Below are 13,138 nucleotides of genomic sequence, written 5' to 3'. Positions count from 1 at the left end.
ACTTACATAGCAAGTCCCACTGAAGTGTACTGGCCTACTTCTGTGCTTAAACTTGGGAGTGTTTGTGGGATCAGGTTTGGTCGCATAGTATAAATTTGTGTGCAGCAAGTTACAAAGAAATGTGAAGCTCTTGCTATGCAGTGGAATATTTTGCATGCATGTATAAACACCTCGCTTGGACACATCATACTGCAAGAAAAAAATCACACTTATGAAAACAACTGAAATTGCTGATCGTGCAAGAAGCCCTACACCAGTTCACTTCTGTATCAATTTAAACCTCTTGGACCATTTTGGGCAGTGGGAGGATCAAGACTTCATGCCTGAAAACCTGTGAAGAAGCAGAATAAGGCAAAACCCTGTGCTCTTGGGTTACACAGAGGTTTTTTAACATTCAGGAGAACATTTTGAGAGAACTTTAAAACAAACCCCACGTAATTTCAGTTGCCATTATTTTAGAAATGTCGGCAATTCAGGAAGGATGATTTTTATATTGAAGCAAATAAGCCACTGGGTGTGATCTAAACCTATTGATGTAAACTACACTGACTTTTAACAGGTCTCTGTGTGTCTTTTGCGGGAAAAACAAGAGGAGAGACCACATGGAAACTCACTTTCTAACACATTTACTTGAAGAAGGTGCTAACCTCAGAGTCTAGCAGAGATTAAGCATTTTGCTAACAGTATCACAGACCGCATTTAACTCCTAAAAAGCTCCTCAGTTCTGACTGGAATACTCGGGAAAAAAATATATTAAGTCTTTGTCTGCTGTGTAATTCCACTTTGGCGTCCATACCTCTGGAGAAGAAGCAGTGCTATGCCAGACGGAACAGCTGAGCCCTTACGACTGTCGAAAGAAATGCAAAATACATGAATCCCTGGCCTTTTGGGCCATGTCTGCAGCAAATGGCCAGGTTTCCATGTTGCTCCCCTCCCCACGAGGCAGCAGCCCCAATATGGGGCCCACTTACTGAACTGCAGGCCCTTGGTCTCCTCAGGGCAAGCCAGCGACGGCCATCTCACCCCGCAACGACCCACCAAAGGAACCCGATGGACAACACTTAGGACGTGCATCGCTTTTATTTACATTTACAAAGCACAGCGAAGGCCCCTAATGGCTCCTGCCAGGCGTACGCTTATGTCAGGCAGTATAAGGCTTTATATAACGGCCCTCCGCCGCTCTTTGTCATTCAGAGCGATGCCATCGCCGCGTCCCCCTGCATCACAACACACAAAGGCCGGCTGGGCCCCGTCCCGCCGCCGTTACGGGGCCGCGCAACCGCCGCCGCTTCTCGAGCTTCCCCCTCGCACGGCGGCGGCACACAGGGACCAGCCATTAGCGGTGGCGCCGTCCCCACCGGCGCCCGGCCCGGGGCACCACCGGCCGCAGTCCTGCCCGCGAGGGCCGGGCCTCGCCGCCCACCCACCCCTCACAACCCGCCCGCCCCACCGGGGAGGGGGCGTGGCCTGCGTCAAGCGGGGGGCGTGGCCTGCGCGGCGGGGCGTGGCCGAGCGGCGGGGGCTGCCCCAGCAACAGCTGCCGCGGGAGCGGTTTACAAACAGTGCCCCGAGCGCCAGCGCCACCGAGTCCTGCTCCGGCGGCACCGCGGGCGGCCGCCCCCTCTGCCCTCCTCCCTCCGCCCCCACCTCAGGATGCCGGCCGGGGGAGGCGGCCCGGGCACAGGTGAGGGAGGGCTGGGGGTCAACTTCCAGGGGGCTCCGGCCCCTCTGTCCTCCTCCTGCTCCCCCCCACCCTCACAGAGGCACCTGAGGGAGGCGCAGCCCCTTCCCCTCGGGGCGGTCTCTGCCGTGAGGACCTGGTTGTGTGACCGACCGCGGGGGGGTGGGAGGGCAGCTGTCTTCCGGGACATGTTGAGGGATCTGGGGGTATACACTCTCCCTTCCTTGTGAGGAAAAAGGGGGGGGGGCTCAACGCCTCAGCCCCCGCCCCCCCCCCCCCCCCCCGAGCATGCAGGGCCGCCCATCCCCGTGCTGTCCCGGCGCCTGGGAGGCTGGCGAGGCGCACTGACCGCCCCTGGGGGAAAGGAGGAAGAGGAAGGGCAGGTGTGCGGGGGGGACGCGGGTCCCTGGGTGGGGGTAGGAAGGGCCGGGGGGGCCAGGTGTGCGGCAGCCGGCCCAGCTCGGGCCGCGCCAGCCTCCGTCCCCCCGCGGCCGAGCAGCAGGTAACGAGACCCCCTCCCTGGGCAGTGGGAGGTGGCGGGCGCGGAGGGAGAAACCCTCCCTCCTTCACTCCCAGCCCCGAAGTTCCCGCTGTCCCCGGGATCACGTCCCCTTCCCCGGCTCCCCCCGCACAAGTAGGTGTCTGAAACTTCCCTCCTGTACCTGGGTGTTTGATTTTCAATACTCCAGGCGTCGAGCCTGGGTTTTGGGGGTGCTTTTCTGGCGGGTGGTGGTGGGGGGGGGGTGTGGAGCGGGAAGAGACTTATTTCTTTGTGAGTCAAAGATGTTCCTGGAAGAAGGATTTGTAGTAAGTGGCTCATGGGGCGGAGGAAGGGGGGCTGTTAATGAAAAGTTTATTGATCCGTTTTGCCAGTTTTTGTTTCGTTTACCTTTGTCTTCTAAAGACTGAGCCCTTCCTGATAATTTCTTTGGCATCGTGTTCTTTTTTTTTTTTTTTTTAAAGGGGAATAGGAAGTTTAGAAAATAAATAATTAAGTCTCAACTGACTTCTTAAGCAACAAAAGAGGTTGCCAAGCGAGGACACTCAAATTCTAGAATATCTAGAGATTGGATTTCATTCCTGTTCCGTGATACCCACTGGACTTTCTGTTTCTGGGTGTGTGTGGGGTTTTTTTTTGTTTGTTTGTTTGTTTGTTTCTCACACAGAAAACCTGCAGCCAAAGTAAGGTCTGTGTGTGCTTTAATGAGCCATCCCATAAAATGTGCTATGTGACTCCCTGTAAGTATTTGAATTGGAGTGTAATAGTTTTGAAGTGGTGGTGAACAAAAATCTTTATGTTGGGTTATTGATCTGCTGATGAAAGGCGTTTGAATTTGAAAAGGGTTTAGTTTAGGGGTTTTGTGTGTTTAAATGTTTTTTAAGGTAAATTTTTTTTTTTTTTGCCATTTCTGAAATGACCTTGAGAGCTTTAAAACTACATCAGTTTCTACCAGTGGGTTTGAGGGGGAGGCAGTAGCAGAAGGATCTAGTGAAAATCGAAAATAGAAATAGGAACTGAAGTAGATGCAGTGAAATATTTTCTTATAGAAGTACGTGAAAAGGGAAGTTTTTGTAAGAATGTGTGAAAAAGAAGAGAGGGAAATAACGCAGTTTCAGATGCAAGGAGAGAGAAGGAGCATATCATTCTTCACATTTTATTAGGCCCTGAAATGCAAGAGTGATATGATCTGGAAGACACAGAAATAAAACGCCTAACTACAAGTTGAATAGCAGGCATTGACTTGCTGACCAGTGCTTACATGGTTGGTGGGGGCTGGTTTTGCGTCTGCAAAGGTATCAGAGCACAGTGCTATGACAATGGCTTGCAAATGCTTTAACGCCATGTTTTATTGCTCTTAGGAGCTCTTATTAACTGTAGGTTTGGGAATACGACTAATACTTTAATTTGTGATGTCCACACTAAGGTTTAAGCATTTCCTTGGATAATATAAAAGGACAGTTTCAAATAAGTAGGATAAACTGCATTCTTTGGCAGAGGGAAGAGGGAAAGGGTGGAGGAGGTATTTTTTCTTCCCCTTTACTAGTTCTGTAACTGAGTCAATATTTTAAGATCTGTGGCAGGAATGTGGCTTTGTGATCACTAATCTTTCTGTAGCATTTTTTTTAATGAGCAGTATTGTAATTCTGTGCAAAATATTTGGATTTTGTATCTCACAGCTCGTTTTTGAAATCAGCATGAGTTTTGGCTTTAAGTTTTTAGGCTGGTGAATATGAAAAACAAATAACTTTAGAAACATGGCTATTACAGTGATTATTGATTGGCTTGGCCTACAGCCAAGCAACTCTTCTGCATGCACCAGAGTTGCTGATTTAAATTCTACTGCTGCTGTTTTATATGTTAGCCTTTTTTAATCGTTAAACGGTATATACAGCTGTTTAAGAACAGTAGATCAGTTTTTTAGTTAAGGTTTTCAATTATGTCTTCATCGCTTTGGAGTTGGTTGAATGACTTGACATGAGATTAAGCACAACAAAAGAAAAGGCAGGGGAACAACAGCTGCCTTCCAGTACCAGAGCACTACTATTCTGAGCAGTTAAGCATTTTACCTTTTAGTATTACGTGGTGTCAGGTTTAAATGTTCATCTTTATGTTCGTCTTTATAAGAACCTTAGACATTCTGATAAAACATCAGACACTCAAATCCTGGATATTCGTGTTTGGGGGTTGTTTGTCTCTTGCATTTTTGAGAAAATTATCTGAAGATCTGATACTGAGGGGTGAATTGATCTCATTAACTTTTAAGACAAAAGTAGCAAACAGTCACCACTAGTTTGTACTTGTTTAGTTACTGTGTGGTAAGAACTTTAAGGTGTGTCCTTAATGGCAACTGACGATTCTTGCTGCGAAGCCTTGTTTATTTTAGGTAGATGTTTTATACAGAATTTCCAGTGGGACAAATTAGTACACTGACTGCACTGATTCTTTCTGAAGACTGGCTGTGAGCATAAGAGAATAATTTTGCCATGCTGCAATCAGTATATATTTTAAAATTTAAGCCATTAAGTTTTGCTGTGTATTTTGAGGCTTTTCCTACTTCCTTTGTTTAAACATTCTTAAACAGTGCATATCATGTATGAGTTTAAAGCATTCATATGGCACTACTGGGCCAAGTTTAAATTTAAAATGAATACCTATGTCCTTGTTGATCAAAATAGAAAACATCCACTTATTTAAAGAAATGTTTTTTTCTGGTTTTGAATGTGGTAAGAAGGCTATATTTGTATCTTGTAAACAAAGTTTCATATTAAGTCGTCTTTAGAGAATGGCTTCCAGGCTTTGGACTAGAGGAGAGGATTTTTTAATTTTTTTTTTTTCCTTAATTTTAACTGAATAATGATTTTTGTTTTGCTTTGTTTTGGAAGGGATGGGGAGAGCAAGATTTAGGGCAAGGGCTAGAAAGAGGAAGATAATAAACTTTAGCACCTTTTATCACACTGTCTTACACAAAAGGTTACTTTTTGGTTTACCCTTTTATTAGTTCACACTCAAAATATTCCTTTTGGAGCACTTATTGCTAATCTTCAGTATCTGTCTTTCCCTTACTAGAGTATTTTCATATAAAACCTTGTTTAATATAATATTTTATATGAACAAAGTGCTGAATTATTACTGTGATCAGGGGTAAATTATTTTAAAAGGGAACTGTAGATTTCACTTAGACATTCAAAACGCTGATTACAAGAAACTTAAAGTTACAAAAATCTGAAAGTTTGTAATTAAGAAATTCAGGGGAAATGTTAAGCACATTTTAACTTCCCTTTGTTCTTTAGGACTTTTTGTTGCCCCAGCTCTTTCTAACCAGAATCTTGATTTGGAATTCATTGTCCTAGTAAAAGATTCGATGCACTGTATATGTAAATATACTACCTTTTTCCTGTGTTATGAAATACTGTGACTACCGCTGGCATATGGAAAGAACAGTCCCCCCCCTTCCCTAAGGTGGAATGGGCTAAGCTTTCTTTTCTTTGCAAGAAGCTGAAAGAAGAGTTTGACCTTTGAACTCACCCTCACACTTCCACACTGCTTTCAGGATGATTAAATAACCGAGGATATTTGCCTGTGTCTTACACTTATTTATCTCTCTTCAAATGTTTTAATACTTAACTGTTGAGGTATTGTCTTTAAATATAGCAAGACAGTACATTTCAGTTACAGCAGGGCTGCCATTTGCCAGCTCAGCCCTCTTATTTTTGACTCTTGATTTAGAACATCAGCGTTCCAATCAGATACTCTTTCCACATCTCATAACTACATTAATTTGAAACTGTTTATTTTTAATGGACTTTGGATCTCTTCTGATGACTCTTGAACCCCTTTTTTCAAGGTGACTTTAGGAACAAAAAAGTTTTTCTTTCTAGTGCATTAATACAGTCAGGGGATTCTGCTGACTACTGTATGCATGCTTTTAGAGAGATGTGACTCATACCACAGGAGATTTGCAACTGAATACAAAAGTAAGGAAAAGGATATGACCAAGCTACATAAGATTCTCAATGCCCCTTGTATTTTAGGATAAAAAAACCAAATGCACTTTTCCAGCCTAAACTTACCTATGTTTTTGTGCACCTCCAAACAAAAAGCTGCTTTCAAAAAGGTTTGCTTTTAGAAATCAGCTTACTTCAGTGAAATTCCTAAATAACTTGTTTTGTGGCTGATGAAAACTAGTTTATGCCAATCCTGGGTGTATGTCATTGAGGGGAAAAAAAAATTGAAACTTCGACTGTTATAATCATATGACTTTGGTCAGAGCATAGTTTATAGCTTATCATAAATCTATCTCTTTTGATTCTTCCTCTTTAATTCTTTTAAAGGGGGGCTGTGAGTGAAATGCTATGATAAGAACAGGCTTTCAATTTCAAAGTAAATCAGTCTAAATTCTGAGGAAAAAGAGTTACAAATAAAAAAATATAGGTGACAGACATATTTCAAAATACAGTCTTTGAGCTCATGGCAGAAGATGGAACTGCTTATCAGACTGCCTCGAGAATTTCAAAAGAAAGCACAAGAGGAAATGTGGTTAGAATATGCAGGAAAAACGATGTAGATCAGTGTGACTTAAAGATTTGAGCAGAAATCCATCCAAGTATAAGTGAATAATTGACTGGATAGTGCTGTTCTATGTGCTAAAGATTTTATGCAACTAAAAGTATCAAAGTCTGAGTTTGTTTATGCGCAATGGGTGCACTTGCATTTTTCAGTGTAATAAAGCAAGTGCAGTTTAACTCTGACATAAACTACATGAGGGAAATTAAAGGCCTTTGTATTTTGCTTACACTTTATTATGATAGTTGAGAACTGGTTGGGAGGTACACAGGTAGGAAGAAGCAAATTATATGTACTACAAAGACTGCAATGCTTAAATATTAAGGAAAATTGACGTAAAGGTAATCCAGAGGAGCTGCAGTTTCTATTTATCTTTATTCTTTATTTCTAGCCTTTTTTTATTACATTATGAAAATTTTTATATGAAACTGCCTGTTTGAAGAAAGATCAGTTTCTTGTGGATGCAAATTGTCCTTTCAAGGGTATTTGTCACTGTGAAGCCTGGTATGTTGGACTACACCATTGCATACATCCCTTCAGTCCACTAGTCTGAGGTAATGTAATGCTAGGCAATTAAAAATGTTTAATCTCCATCAGTCTACGTGGGTCTCTGGAAGATCTCCCACCTGCATGGAGGAGAGGAGGCAGCTATTTGAAGTGTCTATTTCTAGCGCTTTTCTATTTTAGTATCTTCAGATGCTAGTCCAGGGGATGACTTAAGTAAGAGTAAATGTCTTTCCCCTGGACTGTACTTTTTAAATGTCTTTCAAGACTGATTTTTGCAAATACAGGACTGTGGATATGTTTGAAAGTGACGACTTCAAAGTGGTCTGCAGAGGAGAGAAATGGGAAGTTGCTGCTTTTTCTTCACAGGGGTTTGAGTTGTGTTGGTTAAATGTTAGATTCAGAGTTGAAATCAGGTGAGAGCACTAGGGAAGATTAATGACCTTAACAAAATGAACTCTTTGGAAGCAACTACTTCTCTCAAATTCAGAAGCAGTAAAAGAATCTCTTTTCCTGTTATTTCACCTATGCTGCCCAAAGGGATGCAACTTGCCTGTAACTGCTATGGAGGAACTCTCGAATCTTGAGTAATAAGAAATTAAGTCTAATTTGGTAAACTCGGAATTTACCACTTCTTTGTAGTTGTGGCTGCTTGAGAGACCTAACATCCTTCTGCGGAGAAGTAAAAAAAAAAAAAAAAAGTCAATTTTCTTTTTAATGTATCTGAAAATATCTTCTTCTTTCAAATGAAATCCAAGGATAAACATAAGGCAGTCTATGTAAAGTGAGAGACTGACTTAACAATAAAAATGTATCAGTCCACCAAGAGAGTCTTTACCTGCTGTGGGGAGAACAATAAACTGTTTTGTAAGGTAAGGGGTCATTGCCAGTTTAAGTACATGTAACTTCTTGATTTAATGAAGTTGCATCATCTTATAGCAGTGGAGGAATGTGTCCCAGACTTATGTAAAATAGGATCGCTCTTGTGTCTTTCAGCCTTTCTACAACAGGTATTGGCCACTTCATGTTGTCTAAAGGACACTTTGGCTTTGTGGTTCCTGAGAAATTCTCTTCTAATCAGAGGAAAAAGGGGAAAAAAATCTGGCTGTTAGGGCAGTCCTTGTGAACTTTAAAAGTCAATACTTTTTTTGTGGCACTTCCTCCTTTAATGCCAAGAATTAGTCTCTTTTATATTTGCTTTTGCTCAGTGGAGGAAAAACATGTGCAAAATGATGCAAGCTTATATGTTCCCGGCTTTAAAAAGGAATAATTACATCTTTTGATAGAAGAGGCATTCAGTTCACTGAGGAGACACATTCAGCTCATCCATCCTCTGCCAAAACAGTGTTAGACATATAGCCTTAAAGAAAAAGGGACTCCACAGGAAAACGTTTTTTAAAGAAAGGATATCCTTTGTTTCTATTAGTATAGATGTCTGAAATAGGGGGAGGGAGTTTTCCTAATATTGTTCATTATTAACTACTAGTTATTTTCCACTTGGTGATTAAAATCCTGTTTGCTAGACTTCACGAGGAAAATTACTTGCGTTTATGTCTGCATTATCTGACTACAAAAGAGCTTTGAAGTAAATCTGAACTGTTTGTGGAGAAATGCTTGGCTAAATCGCATTCTTGCTTTCTGCAGTATATATCTCTGTTTCTTCAGTTCTGTTTTTATGAATTGTCTTAGTATCATTACACTGGAAAGCTCTCTATTATTGATAGAAGGGGCTGTAACTGAGAAAAACAGTAGCTTCTCTCTTACAGAGTATAAAATGATAAGCCATGAAAACCTCTCTCAAGAGTTTAAGTTTAGGGTAACTTTCAAAACTTCAAGCCTGAAGGATGAAGACTAACAAGGGGACATAAGTTTAAAGATTTAGGGAGTGGAAATTCCAGTTTAGGGTCATCTTTTTATGTTCTCTTTTCAACCTGAACATCTTCATTTTGATCTTTCCTGCAACTGAAACAAACAACTCTCTTCCTCTCCTTCCTCCCCTTAAATCTCCATTTCCTTAAAGAAGTACTCATGTTAGTTCTTTATCAGACTGAACTGTTAAACTCTTTATTTAAAGGCAGAACACTTGGTATAAAAACCTATGCGTGGATGAGAAACAATGTTAGGTGTACTCATGTGCTCCTCTATTAACAAAGAAATACACTGGGAAATTGTGTTGAAATTCTATACTGTTAAAAGATAGAAGGGAGTAGCTCTTGCCTTCCCTAGAAAGCAATAGAATGCACCGTAATGAAGAGTAAGTTATTGGCTTCATGTAGTGTTATGAAGAAAAGCTGACTCTTCTGCTATTCTGCAACATAATGTGCTGACTTTTATAGCTTTCCAGTGTTTTAAGTCATAAGCAGATGGATAGCTGTATTCCTTCGGAAATGAGGTCACAGTCTATGCAGCAAAAGGTGTCATCTACCCTAGCGTTAGGGACTATCCCTCCCCCAAACTGGGGTAGAAAAGACATTTCTATCTAATAAAGAAAAACACTTTATTGCATGAGGTGTGGTACATGTATGAGTTTCTTCTTAAATTGAGAAAGGAAGTTATGTGGTTGTCATAAAACCCCTATAACCTGCGGAGACAAACTTGAAATTCCACGCTGTGGATGTTTGGAAATCTGACTAATGTTTTGGAGTAACTGGCAAATTAGAACCTCACAATAAAACTTTGCTTCTCTTTCTGACTAAACAAGAGTCTTAACAAAGACCCCAGCACACCAGTAGTGTTCATACAGTGGAGCTATTGTCGCTGATGGGTTCCACACAACCTAGGGCACTGTAGGTACTCTTTTGAAAGTGTGGAGCTCTTAAGTATTGTTAGCAACTACTTAGGGGTGTGATTTCTGCTTAATATCCTGTGTATGTATCAGGTGTGGTGCAACTGGCTTAACTTCATGCAATGATACGTATGTATGAAGAAGCTCTAAATAAACTAAATTCAGCCTTGGCTCAGGTTTTTTTTTTTATTTTATTTTTTTTTGGTTTGGTGGGGTTTTTTTTGTTTGTTTTTTAGGATTTGAAGTTGTATTTATTTATGCATACTCCTTCTATGGTCACCATTACACCTAAATATGGGTGTGCCCAGACAAAATAGATAATATACGGTAGTTTTTATTTGTGATCTCAATGAGGAAAAAGTGATGTTAACTGGTTCACTTATGTTCATTAGATAGAACTGGAACAACTGTTCTGAAAAAGCAAAACTTTTAGATTGAACTAAGAAAAGATGTTTAAATAACTTGTGGTTTCCAAGAAGCAATCAGCAGTATAAAATCTATCTCATTAGTAATGCCAAAGAGCAGCAACCTGTTCTGAGGTATAAACATACGAAAAAGAATGTTTCATGTAAAATTACTCTTAATATCCTGAAACCTCTTGAAACATGAGGAAAACTGAAAGGTTTTTGTTTTTTTTCTAAAGTGGAATTGAGAGTTACATGAAAGTTTCTCAAGTCAAACAGACACAGTAAAAATGAAGGTAGTTAATCTGCAGCAGCTGGCGTTCTGGTGGGGTTTGGAGTGTGGGTTTCTTGTTCTTTGCTGGCACTGGATTATGTAGGACTTGGAACCTTGTGGAATCTTAGTAGGATAGTGAAAGAAACTTTGGTCATCTGTTAAACAGTGATAGCTTTGCTACTGGCCTTGAATTTAAGGATCTGTTAACAGCTCTCAGGTCTGAGTGCGTATCTTCTAGCATACAGACAAGTAACTAAGTGTCATGTACTTGGCTGTAACTCTTCTAGTTTTCTCACTTCTGTTTTTAAGGAACTGTTGCAGCAACTAGGTTAACTTCTGTAATTGTTCCTGCTTGCTATTTACAGTTTAACAATAGTTTTGCTAGCACAGAATTAGCAAGATATAGTTGTATTTCCTGATACTAGCTGCACAGCTTCTATTCCCAGTGCTTTGCAGTGTTTACGATGGGAAATTCAGTTGTTAGACTTAGCTATTCTTTGGAAGGTGTCTAGAGTTTTTATTACGTATTCATGGAAATTTTGAAATGCAGGAAGTAGGAATGCAATCAAATTACTATTGATAGGTCATTTCCCAAAGAAATCTTTGAGTTTGTAATATGTTGTCTTTGGTTGTGTAATTTAATAAAAAGAAATTAAACTTCTCTACAGGCATTTAATTAAAATTTTCTTCATTTTAATAGTCCATTTATATGCATCAGCTTTTTGGTGTGGTTCTTAGGTTGTGTGGCAAGTGCAATGAAAAAAAGATGTTCTCATCTGTCCAGTTCAATCTTTAGTTATATGTATTTTGTGGTGTTTATAAATATAATGGGTATCACTGCAAACCTATTGAAATATTTGACTGAAGGCATTATAGCCAAATATGACTGAGGTGTGAACTAAAGTTTGATAATACTCAGGCTCTGGGTTGTTGGAAGAATAAAGTACAATAGGTGGCATCCTGCAGTTGAGATGACTTTACACCACCTGTGGACAGACCACTCCAGTAAGTGTCCAGGTGTGCTGAGCAGGACAAGGTTCCTCCTGCCCTGCTCATTCACTGCACGGCAGTTGCAGCAATCAAGGGAACATGTGGTCCCTGGACTCTGGTGTGAGATGCATGTTGACATTTACAGATGAATAGGGGAGTCAAAAGTCAAGATTTCTTGACTCACTTTATTGTGAGGAGGGATAGTAATTCTTTATTTTCAGCCTTAAGTTAATCTGTAGCAAATTTATCACTTTTCAGCTGTTGGAAGGAAGGATTTCCTGTTTTGTTCTGTTCCTTTACTCAGTATCTCTGATACTGGTGTGTTGTGTCTGTTCTTTTGTCTTCTGAGAGTGAAAGACAACAGAAGAAACACAGGGCATTGTATTATTTTTTGTTGAGCTAATACAGACCTTCAGCCGCAAATCGCTATGGTGCTTGTCAAAACTGTGGGTCGTCTACTTTCTGAGGGAAGCAATAGTACAGAATTAAGGCAACACTTGTCAGTTTAGCTGCTGCCTACAGGGTTTTGAATAACAGGAATGTAATTAATCAGCATTTTTGGTCCTCAAATACAAGGCATAATATCTTCACTAGGAAGAAGGGTTTTGTTAATAATGGATAAAATCCTAAAGTAGATATTTGGCTTGTAGTTTCAGCATGTGTTACCTTGAGAGAATGAGTAAAAAGTAAACAGAGTGTAAAATCTTATGTATGTAAAAGTAGGTATTAGATATATGTAAAAGCCATATTTCTGATCAGAGTGAAGTGTGTAACCACCAGATATAAAAATAAGACTAGAGCTTTCTAGTTCACCTTCTCACTCTAGTAGTGTTATCCTTTCCCTTCTCAGTTTAAATACAATTCTGTCTCTTTGTATCTGCGGCTTTCTTCAGAACTGCTGCCTGCAGGATTTTTTTCAGTCTATAGGTACTATCTCCTGTATATGATGGTATATCTAAGAGCAGTAGTTGCCTGAGCTGCAAATAGGCATTTCACATTCTTAAAACAGGAATATCTTGCTCTGCTTTGCAATGCTGCCTAGAGGATGAGCTGTGGCCAGTTCTTCAGAAGTGTTCAGAACCTCCTATTAAAACCAGTGAAAGCTTGAAAAGCATTCAGCAAACACAGGTTGGTGGTGTGTTAAATGCTCTGAAGAGACATGGAAAAAGCCTCCAAAGGGCTTATTCAAACGTATTGATACCCAATAAAATTTGGATCTAAACTCCTGTTAAAATCCACTCATGAGCCATGTGTGAAAGTTCTATGCTCTGTATTTGTATGTGTTTTTGTGGGGACAGGTTGAGGTTTTTGGACAGCTGAGACGAGATTTCAACAGACCTCTTCTCAAAGGGCTTGCCAGAGAAAACTTGATTGATTGATTGAGGTGGATTTTTTGTAGATCAGTGACCAGCCTAGGGCCGTCCCTAGATGTGAC

The 13,138-nt window shown here is 40.7% G+C and overlaps 1 protein-coding gene across 4 annotated transcripts in view; it reads left to right on the top strand.

Annotated features, from left to right (window-relative positions):
• Positions 1–1,533: 1,533 nt before the first annotated feature.
• The window catches only part of ZNF217 (zinc finger protein 217), a 28,755-nt gene continuing 17,150 nt past the window's right edge, over positions 1,534–13,138 (top strand). The window contains exon 1 of one of the 4 annotated variants that reach the window (XM_065691353.1): positions 1,534–1,684. The gene's annotated coding sequence lies outside the window, so the exon portion shown is untranslated. Of the gene's footprint in view, positions 1,685–2,020; positions 2,065–2,189; positions 2,316–2,797; positions 2,921–13,138 lie in introns of those variants that run through there. The other 3 variants (XM_065691356.1, XM_065691354.1, XM_065691355.1) reach the window with 3 other exon arrangements.

The sequence above is a fragment of the Lathamus discolor genome, chromosome 11, assembly GCF_037157495.1.
Source record: "Lathamus discolor isolate bLatDis1 chromosome 11, bLatDis1.hap1, whole genome shotgun sequence".
Taxonomy (NCBI): Eukaryota; Metazoa; Chordata; class Aves; order Psittaciformes; family Psittacidae; genus Lathamus; species Lathamus discolor.
This window is presented reverse-complemented; position numbering and strand designations above follow the sequence as displayed.